Source organism: Astatotilapia calliptera, chromosome 18, assembly GCF_964374335.1.
Source record: "Astatotilapia calliptera chromosome 18, fAstCal68.1, whole genome shotgun sequence".
Lineage (NCBI taxonomy): Eukaryota > Metazoa > Chordata > Actinopteri > Cichliformes > Cichlidae > Astatotilapia > Astatotilapia calliptera.
Genome location: NC_137439.1, coordinates 7488108 through 7504133, shown reverse-complemented (window position 1 = coordinate 7504133; position 16026 = coordinate 7488108). Strand labels below are relative to the sequence as shown.

The 16026-nt window shown below is 38.2% G+C and overlaps 1 non-coding gene across 1 annotated transcript; it reads left to right on the top strand.

The window, feature by feature from the left end:
- The first annotated feature begins 6418 nt into the window (after positions 1-6418).
- trnay-gua (transfer RNA tyrosine (anticodon GUA)) lies at positions 6419-6505 on the top strand. Its single transcript is given in 2 exon segments — positions 6419-6455; positions 6470-6505. It is a non-coding gene; the product is annotated as a tRNA-Tyr (tRNA).
- The last annotated feature ends 9521 nt before the right edge of the window (positions 6506-16026 follow it).

The following is a 16026-nucleotide window of genomic DNA, read 5'->3' as shown; positions in this document are numbered from 1 at the left end:
GTCACAAAAACACTTGCAGGCATGTGGACAAAAGCTCACACCACACAGACATGGACTATAATGTGCCGGAACAGCAAACAGTTTGCTAAAGAAAATCTTTACTGTCTTTGCAGTTTTTTTCTCTCAGCAATGGGCTTGCTTGTACACACAGCCGCAGTGCCTAAGTAATCTGTCAAAACTAGCCAGTAGGTTAGAGGACTCCAGGTACACTGTCAATATTGTGATATGTTTGATATAATGTTATTATGTTAACACTTTGATAACTGAGAGAGACACAAGGCGTCGTTCTCCTAAGCTGTTTTAATGAAAGCCTTTTTTCATTTAACATTTTAAATGCTAAGACACCAAATATGTCATCATATATTTCCTTAAAACATGTCTACTTGGTTTTAAAACAGAACTAAACCAAACTGTCTGTCATCTTGGGCTGCAGCTGTGGATGCGAAATAATCAATCAGTGCTCAAAAGAGGCAGCAGATAGGGTTATTGAGATCATCAGCAAGCTAGCACAACACAGTGTTGTGGGTCCCTGGGGGTCATATCTGAGTTTTTGGCCCTGGACTCATAGAATCAGAAGTGAGACTGACTTTGTTAACTGATGTCTCTGTGCAGGCCCAGGCATGAGCCAGTGTGGATAGTGCCTCTGGCAATGCTGACCGGTAGTCAGGCAGGAGTCAATGTGGCTTCAGGCTAAAGCATCTGGGCAGACAGCTTTCTAGGTAGCCAAGTCTACATTCTGCATTACATGTTAAGAATGAGGAGGATGCTCTTTTCCAGCAACTTGGTAATGAGTGGCACCGAGTTTAAACCCCCAGATCGTTCACCGGATTTTCAGCAAAAACATCCCAAGAACACAATCCAAACACCAAGCCATAAGTGAGCATACATGACAGACAAATGGTACAACGGGAAACAAGGGCTGAGGTGGAGAGATTTGCATGAAGCCAGCATTAATTTTGTATGACTGCACCTGGCCTCACATACTTCACAAAATCACCAAGGGAATGATTGTTCTGTCAGTGGCCTGGCATGCACAGCGACTGTGCAACGAATATTAATTTTACATATATTCTTTTTGAGAAAGCTAACAATATTCTGGCATATTATTATTTAACAGTGAACGTCTGCTGATGAACGCCATGAGGAGGTCAGAAACAGTGTGTCAGTTCTCTGATCAGATCAAGGAGAGCCTGATACTGTATTTCCACCATGACTGTGACCAACCTTGTTAGATAAACATGGAAACATTTATGAAAAATTTGAAAGGTGTTAGGCTTTTAAAATAGCAAATTGAATGTATTACGCAAGGACTAAAACATGTTGTGAATTTCAACCCAGAACACATCTATTTACATTGTTACCAATTTAGATCACTAATTTACTGCAACACATGAGTAGAAATTGGATATATTAACAGTATGATTACTGGTGACAACTATGAAAGGATTAGAGAATAAAATTGTGAATTGTGCCTTAATGTATCCATCTTTAATCCAAATTTTTTCCTAAATAACATAGATGGGTAACATGTAATTAATCCAATCTCAAGAAAATAACAACAAAAAAGGAAAAATTATGACATTGCTATAATCCCAAAGTAAATTTTGGGGGTCAGCCATGGAGACACTGTGGCTGCTTTTCATTGGTAGTTTAGTGTAGTGGAATGCTAATGATGGTGAATCACACGTCTCCGCTTGATGTGCATGAGGGAGAGAGGAAGTTGGGAGACCACCCAGATCTCCTCCCATGTCTCCTTCTGAAACACTTAGCAGTGCAATTAAATGGGAGTGATGTGAAAAACACTCTCTGTGCAAATATGGATTAAATCCCAGACAGCAAGCACTTCCAAAACACCACGTCTTACTTTCCTTTAATCATCACCTGAAGTTACATAAAGTATAGAGGATAAAGTGTTGCAGTCTACTTGGAACTAAGTTGCTGGTTCTTCTTTAGGAATGCCACTTTGCAAAAGAATGGACAACAATATTAAAGTAGCATTAAATCACTATCATTATATAAGCTTAGTAGTTTATGGTATTCCAGTGAATACCTTTCTCAGTCTCGCATCCTCTTCTACTTAATCACGTGCATTTCTCTCCAACAAATCACATTTAATTTTCAGGTTTTGTTAGATTCACACCTCAGAAATAAAACTTTAAAAGATACTACTTCTGTATTCACTGACATATAAACATGAGAGTCATTCTGTAAAATGCTTTTCTAATTTTCATGCTAACAGAAGGTGTGCAATTATATGGTAATTCGGAAAATGTTTGTATTCAGAATCCAAATCTTTTTACTGTCATTTGGCAAAAAGCGGAATGAAATTATATGCTGTCCCATTCGGTGCAAAGAAAGCGATCTAACTACAAAAAAAGAAAAAAGAGAGTCTAATAAATAAACAGAGTATAAAGAGCACTTGGACATCTATATCTGTTTGCGTGCTTGAGTCATCAATCAATCATAAATCAAGCAAAATATGATTTTTCTCATTGTGGACCTGTGTTTCAGTGAGATAGATAGTGTAAGAGACTTTCATTAAATAATGTTAATCTTTAGATTTGAAATTTAAACATGTTCAACTTTGTCATGTTAATTTGACATTTCTATATACTTCAATATTTTTAAGCATTTTTGGTGAAGGCTACATTTCCCCAGTGCAGAGGCCACTTCTTTATTGACTGCTAAATCATTGTAGGTGCAGGTGGTTTTATGCTCATGTGTTCTTTTGCATTTTAAGAAATCCATTTCTAGAGGGAGCTTAGAAAAAACAACAACAACCTTGCAGTTCACTTCACTGCTGGTGACGTGTCTTCCTTCCTTTCATGAAATCTTATATCTGTGTTTGCTTGATCGGATAAACATCTGTATCTGCAGCAGCAGAGATCCCACAGCCCGATGCGGCCGATCTTCTCTTTCCCTGAGAAACTTTAGTGTTTACGAAAAACAATCAAAAACAAACATGGCATTCAGAAGTATAGACAATGCTAGGGTGGCCGGGTGAGAATGCTGTGCATTCCTCCTGATTCAAACTAATATTCTGGGAGATTCTATGCTTAATGTAATTACAGGGGAAATGACAGTCTCCCATGCACAGACCGGAGCTGGTGACTGACTGCAGGGATGGTTTCTAATACAGTGAAACTCATTCTGTTACACTGAGAGGAGTGCTAAATGTATTTCCCAGAATTCCAAGGCTCAGGTTTGACGTGGACCATATTTCAAGAGACGTTACACTTCCGTCTGCTGCAAAACAGAACAAACTTGATCTCTGCTGCAAAAATATAAATTTATGAATTTTCCAGTGACTAACTATTAAAGACGGAGCTCAGAGGCTGTCAAATGGTGAGATCAGCTGTAAAACAGATGTTAAATTTTTTTTTTTGCGGCATTAAGCAAGTTTCCAATCATGTATCAGCTTTCGAGGGAGATGTAAAACTGTGTGATCTGGAATGCAAGTGTTTGAGAACATAAACATATAACTGAACTGCTGCCATTCACTCTACAAAACTATATCTTTGAAACATTCTCAAGAATTTGGGAAATGCTACATTAATCTAGCATTTCTGGAACTGAAGGCTCTGAGATGAATCATTATCAGCCATCTGACCTCACAAAGTGTTCTTGACTCCCGCACAAACAAATCCTCCCTGCTTATTGTTTGGAGACAGGATGGAGACATGAACTCTGTATCTGTAGCTGTGATCAACAAGAGTTTAAGGTTCTGGACTTGAAGCCTAAAGTAGACATTTGACTCCTTCACTCAAATCACAGCTTTAGTGCATGGATAAGCTAGGCATCAGTGTTTTGTTGTTTTTCTTCAGACGCTCTGGTTTAATTTGCATTTTACAGGTGGATGCAATAATAAATGTGTGCAATTTTACTGTTTTTATGAGTAATAAGTAGTTTCACCACTACACATGTACCTTTTAACTACATAATCTTAAAGTAGCAGTTGTCTCACATTTTCTATCCTATAAATAGTCGAGAACAACCTCCAGTTGCAGTGCATCAAAACTGACTATGCAGAAATGACACAGTCGGTGTTGGGATTTCTACTCAAAAAAGTAATGTATTACACGTAACTTATCATTTTCTTAAAAGTAATGCAATATGTTACTTAATTGCTCACTGGAGAAAGTCATTTGTTGCACAGCTCAGTACATTACTTTCTTGATACTATGTAAAATGACCTGAAATGCATTGTCACATAACTACCAGTTAACAATATAATCCTGTTGGCTGCAATTCTACACACTAACGTAAAGGTGTAAAGACAAAGCAAACCAGTAAACCAAATCAGATGCAAACCATGACAAAGAGACTTCGAAGTGATTGATTGTTCAACAGGCAGACCGGCACAGTTACCTGTTGAAGCACATGTTGTGGCTGCTTGTCCAGGGTCGGCATGCACTTAGCTTTAACCTCATTCTGGGTTCTGTAATGAGATTACACCCATCACTGCTAACAGTCCATTTTTTCTTAATTTTAGAGTGAAAATGCTTGTGTTCAAGAACTTTTTTATTCTACAGAGTATTTATGTTTTGAGTACGTAACCTAAGGAAGCCAATATAATCTGTAGTATGAGCCAGCATTGCACTACAAAGAAGGTGACGTACCATAACCTCAGGGTCATGAACATTAGAGAGAAAATTTTACACGTTTAGCTGATACTGTCAGATGTAACTTAATGAGAACAGCAGGTACAGATTTGTTATTTTTGCTGAAGGATACATGACAGACTGTTGCTAATGGAAACATTGTCTAAGGGGCACAGGGAACTGATCATTGTTTTGTTATGGTAGCAGGACTGGTCACAGTCTGCTTTACGTAAGATAGATAAAATATCCAAATTCTGACATTTTTCCTTTAGTTTTGCACACAGATGATGTTTGAAATGCAAAATATAGACATTGCTTTACCAGAAGGTCCATTTGATTTGTAATCTTCTTATCAGTGTTTGGGGCTTTGTTAATGAGACAAAACGATGACTTCTAATCACAGTGTAACTGGTCCCTTACATATAATACAGAAAGACAGAGAGAAAAGCCCATTTGACAGCTCACTTGGTAGAGTTGAGGACTCTAGTGGGTGATGCTGAAATCCTTAGGTTGCTGGTTCAAAGGAGGATTTTCTTATGCTTGGATGAAAAGCTTAACATGATGCTTATTCTTGGGTCTTATATGCACGTTATAGTTTCAACATCTGTGATTGTGCTTGGGTCTAAGTCATGTAAAGTTGGTCACAAGAATGTGAACTTCATGGTCAACATTGGCAGAACGGTGCTCACAAATTATCACAGGATCACTCTGAGACTCAGCCCCTGTCTGCATACAGATACTTTGCAAAATAAGCTTGTTTTGTTGTGTGTTTTGGCCTTTTGAGCACACATAAATGTTGTTTTAGATCAATGAAAGTAGAGCTTTTGAAAAACCTCAAGGTCAAGATTTTCAGAAACTCAATTTCTGCATTTATGGAGACAAAGAAAACAGATTTTGTCTCACGCCTTCAGAGGTGTTTGCCTTTGTCTTCTTTTTTGATGTAAGGCTGGCTGTGTGTGCAAGTGCTTGTTGTTGTTTTTTGCATTTTCATGTGGATGTAGATATTTTTCAAAATCATTGTGGAAAAATCCTCAGAATACCCTTGTGTAGATGTTAGCATTTCCAGAATCTTAGTAAAAACACTGTGTGAGTAAGAACTCAAAGTTTTCTTTCATCCAAAGTTTAGAAGTTACCAGAGTTCAAAATGTCCAGTGCTGAAACCGTCCAACTTTAGCCTGTACAGGGTAGCGTGCAGGTGGCGTATGGTACACAGTAAGATTAAGAAAAGTGACATGAAGATGAGATGTTTTGTCCTTTGAAAGCCTTAAAGCATTGTCATGTTTATTAGGGAAGCACTGTGTCTAACATTTTGGCTTAGAAACAATTTAACTTTGGCAATAAGTGAGAAATCGTACATTCTTTAAGTCATAGTTAAGAACTTACGAGAATCAAAATGTACCAGCACAGGGTACTTCTTGTAGTAGCTGTAGGGTACTCATTGACACTAACCAAACTTTTCAAAACCTTTGATGTCTTTCTATTAGTGTCTGGTGCTTTTGTCCATTCAATCACTTTGGCGGTAAATGTCTAGTGCTGAAGTTCTCCAACTTTACACAGTACTGAGTGTGTAGTTGGTGCGTGGTACACAGTAATGCTAACAATGTTTCTGCTCCCTTTATGTCAGTATTTCTTATTTTTTTAATTTGTTTTTTTTAAATGAGACGCAGCTATTCCATGTGATCACAATGTGAGTGGTCAGTTGAAATAATGCCTCTGGATCAACACAATGTTTTAGCAGGTACACCCACAACCGATAAGTGAGGGCATGTTCTGTCAGCACATTGACTATAAAGCACAGTGAGCCATGCAGACACGACCCTTCGATAGCTCAGTTGGTAGAGCGGAGGACTGTAGTGACATGAACAGAAATCCTTAGGTCGCTGGTTCAATTCCGGCTCGAAGGAGTGTATTATGTTGTTTGGGTGAATGTACTAAATGTGCAGCATTAGTAGTAATAGATACATGTGTGAACTTTCTTGGGTCCAGGTGATGTATACTTCCTTAACACAGGATTGCTGTGACACTCTGTGCCTTTCCACACTTAAACAGATACTTTGCTAAATAGTAGGCTTTTTGTGTCATTTAATTCTTTTTACTTTAATTTGTGTGTTTTGGCCTTTTGAACACACATAGGTTTTGTTTTAGATCACTGAAAATAGACCTTTTGAAAAAACTCCTTTAATTTATTAAATACAAACATTTTCCAAATTTATTATTATTTTAAGTGAGACAAAGCTACAGCATGTGAATACAATCCAGTAAGTTATTTGCATCGTAGAGCAAAAAGAGGTAAACAATGAGCAAGTGTATAATCTGTCCGCATTGGCTACACAACACAACCCTTTGAGCAGAAGACTGTAGCAGAATTTGTTAGGTTGCTGGTTCAATTTCATCTGATAGGCATATGTTATTTTGTTTGGGTGATAATATTCATATTCATTTTTGCCACTGAGGCCTTGAGGGGTAATACATGTGTTATAACAGAGTAGTTGAGTTGTTTCTTACTTTCTGTTGTTCCTTTGATTTTGTAAATGTTGAGTAAGTGTTGCATTCAGGATTCCTTCAGCTAAACGTTTTACTAAACTTTCCTGTTAGCCCTGCCTTTATTATTATGAATTTTATGCTAAATATTAGTTGTATCAACTAAATTCTTGTGAGGTGTTTCACAGTGCAGAAGAGAAGGTACATGTCTGTCTGAGTTTCTGCTTGCCTACCTGGATGACTGCCTGCCTACTTGTATCTGTCAGCATGCCTGTCTGTCAGTTATGTTGTCATAATTAATGAGAAATAAATGTTTTCAAGTCTGGAATTGAAGGCTTAAACTTTCACAATAGATACCTGTCAGTGTTGGAAATGTTTTACATTACATTTAAAGCTAGTTAGCTGACACTTATGCTGAGTGATGTTTGCTGGATACGAGTGTGTGATAATATATGATACAGTGAGTAAAATCCACCCCTGTTTGTAGAATAAATACAAATAGTAAAACATATCGAGGCATTTTCATTTCTGTGACGATAGAAAGATGATTAAATAGGTCTAAAATGCATGTATTTACAGCAATGTCACAAAGAGCCAGTCATCAAATGTTTAAACAGGCATTCAGTTCAACACATGTGCTCTACATCTGAGAGAAAAGAAACGGCACAATTTCTAATCTGCTTTTTGTTACAGCGTTTAGCTGTTCATTACATGTTCATTATACTGCATGTGTATGAGTGGGCCTTCGCCCATGGGGAGGCTCAGTGGTTGCATTAAGCCTGAGGTAAAAAGGAGTGTCTGGGCAGGTTAACATCTCTGAGCGCCAGTGTCAGCCAGCTGTCTGCTGCTATCATGCTGCCAAAAATATGACTCTCTAGCCCTGGCATCTAGCAACCTGGCAAGAAAAAATCTGTCTCAAAACACTCCACACAGAGTCCACATGCTAACATGCTATGTGAATGCTGTTCTGAAAATGCAGAATAAACACCAAATGACTCACTTTTCCATTACAGTGTCAGCTTGGTGATGAACTGTCTGATTCAAGAATTAGTCTGTGCAAAAGGAAATACAGACATTTGTTACTGATCCCAAACATAAATTGTCATCATTACATATCCGGATTTTTGTGTGCAGTGATACACTGTCACCAAAGCTTATGATGACTACACTGCCTCGACTGTTTCAGTCTGCTGACAGAGCCACCTTTTGTGGTAAGTGGGTTTAAACCAATTACCTTCCTCCCATGCCTTCATCCTTCTGTCCTGCCAACATGCTGTTTTGTTTTTGCACATGTCCATTAAAGGGCAGAAGTTGCCATGTGTGCGTAATGTCAAATAGTTTTTGAAAAAGAGTTCTCTTCCACAGCAAACTAATCTAAATCCTCAGTAGATGTTTGGTCTCCAGTCTAATTAGTGTAGCCCACGTGGACTGATATGCAAGCTGTCAATCAATGCCCTCACTGGATACGCCCCCTGGTTATTAGAGCAACAAATGTAGCATTCTTTTTAACCATTTTACAATCTTAAAGACTCATTTTGGCCTAACAAAATGTGCTGGTTTGCACATTCACCTCACAAAATCCCTGGTTTGAGAGCAGGAGGAGGCACAAATCTCTTTGGGTTGTGTCTGAAAGGGCATCTGGTTTAAAAATCTGCAGAACGTTTATTCAAAATGCATCTTTTTATACATTTATAGCCTCAGTTAAAAAACCTGGCGATCATTTAAAATTAAAGTAGCCAATAACAAATATTCAACAGTATCCCCAGTCATCAACCAAATTCACAGATAATATTAATCTTGCTAACAATTTATTGCAAGAACCCACATATGCACATAATGCAAATTCCGTAACTCAAACAAATGTAGATGCACAGAACCAGACGGTTATCAAAAACGGAAATTCCTGTCTTCTCATGAAGTTTTGTCCTATATAAATAAGAATACTGAAAACACCATATAATTTCAAATATTATAAGTTGTTGGTAAACGATTAAATTGCCCGTGGAACCTATTAATCATATGTGATGAAAAGTCACTCTGCACAGCTGGAGACAGACTGCGTACAGGCACCAGAGATTTAAGGGAATTTGGATAAATTTAAGGGTATGAAAGGGACTGACAGATCCCAACAGACGCACACAGACGCAAGCTCTAAAAATATCAGACACATAGATGTGGTTTGACTTTCGTGGAAGTTGGTAATTCTCATCTTAGTAAACACAAGAGACTACAATATAAAATCTGTATCTTAATTATGAGTCTGCTAGTTAGATATACAGTTAACAAATTTTTCAAAGCAACACAGGAAAATTTTGTTGTAGCTGTCTGTGTGACATGGGAAGAGAGGTTTCAAACACTTCAATTTTCCCATGTTTATAAATCTCTCATGGCAACCTCCACCTTCTGTCAGCAAGAGTTTTTTCTTTGAAAGGTTATGCAATCCTTTGCACTTTATTCAAATAAAAGTCAGTGAAATGTCAGTTTTGGAGGTTTTTAAACACTGAAATCTTTCACTGCTGTTACATTTGCTGCCTTATGTTTTGCTTAAAGAAAATCACGTGCTTGAACTCAAACCTATTTGCCAAATTACTACAGTTCAGAATAACAACTTCTATGTGTGTGGCAGGTCTGAATAATTACATGTCTTTTTGCCAACACTTTAAAGATAAACAGTGATGTAATTTCCCTACCTGAACAGGTTCTATTTGTGCAAATTATGGTTCAGAACTGACTGTGCAGCCTGTCTTCTGCTGTAATTCTTGTAATATGTTTTATTTAGCTATGAATTTTATTTTTAAGATTTTAAAAATCTGAATCTAAATCTCTTTGAAGCTGGACCTATGGTGCATATGTGACAATGTAACAATGATGAGCATTTAAATAGTTCAAGGTTGATCGAATCATAATTTCCTGTGGATCCTGAGACAAACTATGCCCATGGAAGAGATTTTTTCCCTTCTCAGCTGTGATGTTGTGTGGTCTTCCTTTGGGGTCACCTGGTGAGTTAAAGCACCTGAGGCAGAATAAAACTTGACTTGTGGGTGTAAAGACAGTTTCGTGTCTCATATATTCCTAGGAGAGATGTGCTATCTCAAGCACATTTGTAATGGAAGAAAACCATTTTGTCTCATACCAGACAATTCTGAGTGCACTTATAGTGTCTCATTTTTAAAAAAAATATTTTAATTTATAAATTATTCTAAAACCAGACGTAACTCTGGAAAACCTTAAACATGCTTCCAGCCAAAACTCACTTCATGACCACCCAGCTACAGAAACAAAATCCACCACATTACAAAACCACGCCAGTCACAGAATGCCATTTACATGTCAAAAACCAACCGCATCTTTTACTAAAGCAGCATTAATAAATCGTTTTGAGAAAGGTACTGTGTGAGTGTGTGTGTGTAAATCAAATTCAATTACAGTAAACGGCTCTGGCAAGAAAAGATGGAAACACAAAGAGAGTAGATGGCAAAGAAAAACAGAATGGGATGTGAAAATGAAAATAAGAAGAAGGGATGAAATCTGGGCTGCAATGGCAAAGAGAGAAAGAGATAAAAAAGAGAGACGCAGCCAATTGTAGATTTGAGCTTCTATATTTGTCCCTCTGTGTTACTCTGCGATGGACTGTCCACGGGGTACCTCGCCAATTGCCCTGTGTTAGCTGGAATTGGTTCTACCCCCTGCAATCAAATGGATGAATAGCAAGAAGGGAGGCATCAATAATAGAAAAGTGACAGTGGGGTGAAGAAAGAAGAACAACTGAAGAGGAAAAAGAAAAATTATGAAAACTGGAAACAAGAAAGTGGAGAAAGTCAAAAGTGCTTGCTCATAGGGGGTCATATGATTGTTGGGTTTTTCCTCTGTATCTATTATTGTACGATCTACTGTACAATATAAAGCACCTTCAGGCGACTGCTGTTGTGATTTGGCGCTATATAAATAAAATTGAATTGAATTGAATTGAAGGGGTAATACGCTGCTGAAAAGGTAAAACCAAAGGTCAGGGAGAGCTAATCAGGACAACTAGCCCCCTGCTTTGAGCCTTGCTCCATGGGGTTGATGGGAAATCCCACTGATAAGCTACTGACCTTGAACTACCAGGGGAGAGGAATAATATGAGACAAAAAAGTATAGATAGGGATTGGTGAAGGTAAGATGGAAAAGTCATGAATCATAACTTTGATAGCGTTAATAAAAAAAACAGAATAAAAACTGATTATATCAAATTTGCTGACAGTGAAACAACAAGAAGAGGGAGATAATGTAGAAATGGGTGAAGTAGGAGAAGGAAGGGGATCAGATGAAGACAGAAGTGAACTTAATCCAAAGATATTCAACACAATGCATGTTATGGGACATACATATATTGTAAATGTGCGAGCACTTCATGAGCACTGCAGGCTTACTTGTTGTTCCTAGAGTATTTAAAAGTAGAATGTGAGGCAGAGCCTACAGTTTCCAGGCCCCTCTTCTGTGGAACCAGCTTCCAGTTTGCATTCGGGAGACAGACACTTTTTCTGCTTTTAAGATTAGGCTTAAAACTTTCCTTTTTGCTAAATCTTACAGTTAGGGCTGGACCAGGTGACCTTGAATCCTCCCTTAGTTATGCTGCAATAGGTGTAGACTGCTGGTGGATTCCCATCATGCATTGAGTATTTCCTTTTCTCACTCACTATGTGTTACTAGACCTCTCTGCATTGAATCACATTGGTCATTAATCTCTGGCTCTCTTCCACAGCATGTCTTTTACACTGTCTTCCTTTTCCCACACCAACTGGTCACGGCAGATTGCCCCGCCCCTCCCTGAGCCTGGTTCTGCTGGAGGTTTCTTCCTGTTAAAAGGGAGTTTTTTTCCCCCACTGTCGCCAAAGTGCTTGCTCATAAGGGGTCATATGATTGTTGGGTTTTTTTCTCTGTATGTATTATTGTAGGCTCTACCTTACAATACAAAGTGCCTTGAGGCGACTGCTGTTGTGGTTTGGCGCTAAATAAATAAAATTTAATTGAATTAATGCACTTGTCATGGAAATATGACTTCTGTATAATTAATGTAATATAGTGTATAATTCAAGCTAACCTCAGCGCAGATATCAAGATGCAGAGAACAATAAAAAGATCCTGAAGCTGTCTTCAGCTTGTAGTTGTTTTTGTAAGGTGAAAATAATACTTTGCAAAGTCAACACCTGAAAATTCAGTTATGGTTTTTGTTGCACGTCCACCACAGTAGTTACAGCACAATTTAATATAATTTCAGGAAACTGTGGTTTCTCATACCTGGAGGGAAAAAAAGTAAAGGAAAAATTAACTCACACTTTAAGCCAATAAACATTTATTTCTTAATGTTTTCTCAGCCTACAAAGAAGCAACAGTCAGAAAGGGTTGCATGACGAAAAAAAACAAAAAAAACAAGCCCACCAAATGACAGGCAATTGCTCATCACGAGGGAGAGAGAGTGGGTGGGTGTTTGGAGCCTCTCCCAGCTGTCAGAGGGCACTAGGTGAGGTGCACCCCGAGTCCATCAGAGATGTCAACACACAGAACCATTCACGCTCACATGAACCATGTGAGGAAGGTGGAATATCTGGCCAGGGTACAGGGAAAACTCCAACTCCAGCCATTAGAGTAAAACTCAGTGCCCTCTTGCTGTGAGGCGACAGTGCTAATCACTGAAGACTCTTGCTCATGTGACCCCAGTGACAGTGGCCAAGTATGCAAGGAGTGTGTGTTTGTGTGGGATCTGATACGATGAACGACTGACTAACATGAATATATCAAGTCAAATTAATTCAAATTTAATTTAATTCATTCCTTACAAAATGCACTAAAATGTTACTAAAAGAGAATCATTTTGATGCCACTATAAAAGATTCAAATCTACCATCATAATTCATTATATTATTTTTTCTTTACAGCATTAAAAGCTGATATTTCAGAATCACGCATGAGAAAGATCAACACATTAAGTTGCAAATAAAAACACTAAAAAAATATTCTCAGTTCTAGTCATTTCTTGATATTTAGTAATTTATGTGGCAAAATGTGTTTGAATAATCAGCACTAATAATGGTAACTTCTGAGCATGGTTGGAAAACATGCACTCACATTACATAATTTATCGAGTCCCATGGAAAAATTTCGGATTTATTTATGATGAATAAATTAATGAGTTGTTCACTGTTTAGTTTTACTCACACGACCTAAGGGAGAACAGGGTTGCACAGCGATATGACTGACAAAGACAAAGTGTTAAAACCCACATTGCAAAATTGGTATGGCCCAGATCTGGCCCACACAATGCGCTTTCACATGGCCCACATACGGCAAAGAATGACGGCCCTTTGGTGGCCCAAAGGGCCGTTATTCTTTGCGGTACGTGGGCCATGTGTAAGTTGTGTGCAGCCATGGGCCAGCTATAGACACATTGCTGGCAGGGTTCATACGGGTGCTTGAAAACCTTGAAAATGCTTGAATTTTAATGTTGTCTTTTCAAGGTTTTTTTTTGCTAGCTATCAAACTCGCTGGAGAAATGATTGAAATGCACTGAGTGTGATGCAGTATGGCACCGCTATTATGGAATATGCTGTGAACTTAGCTAACATTCCTTAGCAGTAATATGAGTTAATTTACTCAAGTGAAAGCTTTAAACATTAGCCCGATACATAACTAGCCATCTTAAGGCTTTCTGATTAACCCTCTGGGGTCGACAGACCCAGAGTCTCCATTTCAAAAAAGAAAAAACACTCCTTCCCTATTGCTGGAAAAATGTACCATGTCGACCAATCAAAAAATGATATGGCAACATGTGGCATTTGGTTGTTTGGGATGAGGGGGAAGTTTTAGGAGTGAACAGCGAAAGAGAGAGAAAGAGAGAGAGAGAGAGTTTTGATACGTGAGAGATTTGTGATGTTTACCGTGTTTGGAGTCTCAAGTTAGTGTGTTGTCTAGTGTAGTTAGTGTGTAGTGTAGTCATCATTTTGTTTTGTGTGTCAGTTCCACTAGTGAATGTCACAGTTGCTGTAAAAAAGCCACCAAAGGCAGATGTAAATGCTGTCTCCACATGGAAAACAGGAGTGACACACCTGCTGTCAGACCTGCAGGATTTATCCCTGTGCTGTTCTCCTCTGTCTTATAGTGGACACAAACTATTTTTGGAGTTGCATAAATAATTTGTGTGCCTTCTTATTTGATGCAGAACACTTGATTGTTCTGTAAATAGTTTTAAATGGTTATATAAAAAACATCTGAGCCTTGGCTGCATTTTTAGGTAAATAGTACCATATTAAATTTTGTCTGAATTTAGATAAATGGTGCTGATACAGTATGTCAAAATGAGAAAATAACAGATTGGCAAGATAAACAGTTTTTAAAGGTGAAATATAGAGGCCAAATCAAAAGTAGTCAAAAACAGTCAATTATACCCTGGACACCAGAGGGTTAAAGGCTAAAAGCAAAGTTGTCACCAAGTGCTGTTTATATTTTGGTTCATTGGGTCTTCCAACTAAAATAGGAAAATATGAACATAAATAGTGCCATCATTGCCAGACCTGGCCCACATCTGGTTGACGTACACTCTGCCATGACACCAGTCAGTCAGAAGTGCCAGTTTGTTGCTGGATCCGGGCCAGACCTGTTTTATATGAGCCTGGGCCACATAAACCAAACTACAAATGGGCCAGATGTGGCATACCATCACATAAACAGTGCCATCTACGCCAGGCCTGGCCCATATCTGGATGACATACCACTTACCATGCCAGAAGTCAGCCAGGAGTGCCGGCTTGACACCAGATCCGGGCCAGACCTGTCAGCTGTCACCTGGTCTTTAAATGATGACATGATGAATCCTGCTAAACTACTCTGCGTTTAATAAAGGTTTTTGTTTTTTTTTAAACACGTTTTAATGCTTTGCCCCTAAAAACAGTCAGTGATCACTGTCGGCCTCTCTCGGCTTTTATTGTCGCCAATCATTTTAAACCTTAGATGTAACTACAGCCCAGCCCATGCAGCAGTATATTAATGTCTAGCTGTATGTCTTAATTTGTTTCATAAATCTCTCAGTCAGAACATGGTATATCATATTTAGATGGAAGCTAGCAAGCTAACTCCCTGCTAACTTCTAACTCCGTTAAATTTCAAAAATTCGGTTTTCATGGATGCCTGGATGTTAAACTTAATAGTTACACCTGGTAGAGCAGCCACACGGATCATTTTATTACAGATGAAAGAATTTAGACAGTGTTTTAAACTCTCAGTGATGCCGCAGTGACTTAGGGACCTGCAGCACAGTTTGGACCCAGACACAGCTAATGACGTCTGACTTAACTACCGGACAGTATGGATGGATGTGTCTGCTCCAAGCAGCTGATTGTTGTTGATTCAGCAAACTCTTTTTGTGTTTTTGCAATGGTGCAACCTGTGCACATTTAAACTCATAAATATTCCTAAATATATAATCTGAATTTACATTCACATAATAAATTCTTAAAAAAAAGCATCTTACATAATATTTCTGGACACCCTTTTCCTAACCGTATGCCATCTATTTCTTCTGCACATACCCTTTGGTCACCATACACATTAAATAGTTTACTAAACTAAACAAATGCAAGTTTAAAATGTGCATCAGCAAAACAGGTTTTACAACTTCACGTTTCCTTGCTTCTTTTGTGAACTTGTAAATATGTTTGGCCCAGGGCTGAATAGCTTCTTTCATGAGACGGATGCTAAATTGAATTGTGAAGTTTTCCATCTTAAGGCTACGCTGGCTCTGGCGTGGTTAATTCAATGTCTTTGTCTGAATATGAATAATTCAGACTGCCTCAGAATTGGAGCAAGCACAACATAAAAAAAATGTTTTTACAGCTTTTTGTTACAAATTTCATGAAGTAATCAGTTTTCTACCACCTCAAACATACATAATCTAATGAGTCTCAGAAAC